Source organism: Rhyacophila brunnea, unplaced genomic scaffold (assembly GCF_057557595.1).
Source record: "Rhyacophila brunnea isolate RB1 unplaced genomic scaffold, BYU_Rbru_1.0 scaffold_103, whole genome shotgun sequence".
NCBI lineage: Eukaryota > Metazoa > Arthropoda > Insecta > Trichoptera > Rhyacophilidae > Rhyacophila > Rhyacophila brunnea.
Window position 1 is genome coordinate 1,235,476 of NW_028232756.1, and position 1,615 is coordinate 1,237,090.

Below are 1,615 nucleotides of genomic sequence, written 5' to 3' on the forward strand. Positions count from 1 at the left end.
TAAGCATTGCACATTCATACATTTCATAAAAAACATAAATCATTATTTTAAAAATCTAAATATTTTGTATATTTCTTAGTTTATGATTAATAAATAAAAAAAAACTTAAGTACTACAAATTTAAAGTTTTATTGAAACATACATTCTTTTTTAAAAGCCTTCTGATTCTCTATTACGCCATATACATAATATTTTTTTTTACACAGCCTTATCAAAAAATAAACCAAAAAAAAGTATCAACGTCATTAAATTCTACAAAATTGTTTGATTTTGAAAAATATTTTTTTTTACGATGTTTTAACCAAATTTAAGCACATATAAAGCGTCAAAAGATCTATTTTTATTTCCGTTTACTATGATCCTCAAAAAAAAAAGAATCGATGCACGAATCCACACATCAGAAAATGCTGTGAATTATTTCAGTAATAATATTGGTTTTTGTTAATGATTTGCCGTACGTAAAGCGTATTTATAGTTATGGCTATCTTCAGTTCTTCAAAGTCTTCAAAGTCTTAATCGCAGATAAAAAACACATATTAGTTTCTTTAATCTGATCTACTAAAATTGCAGCCATTTATTGTCTAGTATTTCGTCACACAAAAAAATTAATTAATCCAAATTTATATTGGTCTAACAGCAAAAATTTTCACTTGTGGTTTGTAAAAAAATATTTTATAATTTATTTAATTGTTTGTAAGCCGCATTCTAAGGATATTTTCATAATTTTTTTACGTGTTCGAACATTATAATCGGTATTTTAAAAGTAATTGACAGATATTGAATATACTTTATATACTAATCTAATTTTTAGCTAATCAAATTTGTAATAAAAAAATATTTTTCTCTATAGAACTATTTCGCTTAATACTTATTCTACTTTTTGATCTTTACAATCTTCCATAATGAATGATCATCTTGTTTCGGAATAATTGATTCAATTGTTTTTCTTAATTCTATTTTTTAAACGTATGCCTCAGTTGAAATTATTGCTTCTGTAATATACGACTTACGGTATTTTTTCACCACATAATTACATATTATGAATAACGGTATTAGTAATCTGTGGTGTGTTCATTTATTAATAAATAGCATTATCTTAATTTTGTATGAAAAATTGGTCATATTATAGATACTGTTTTTCATTTTTCTCTTAGTAAGATCTAATTTTTCTTTTTATTGTACTTGTAAGTACCGGATCCCTCACACTTTCCTTAAAATTTCTTGCCTTTATAGAAGCTCTTTCAGAATTACAAGAGCAAAATAATGGTATTTTCCTTCATTCAAAAAAAAAAGGAACTATATCCAGGCTAAGGGAAATATCTTATATGGAAATTTTGAACATTATTAATATTCATTTATATTGTGAACGTATTTATTGTATCAAGAAGAATAAAAAAACATTTTTAAAGCTTGTTAATTCCTCAAATGAATACATTTTAGTTCAATTTCTTCTGAATTTATACTAATACATTTAAAAAAATCTTAATTAGAATTTTAAATTGATTAGCTAGTCTGATAATAATCTTCACATTTTATATACTTTCTATAATTTTATTTTCTGTAAATTTAAAATAAAAGAAAATAACATGAATATATGCCTCTTCATTATTTTATA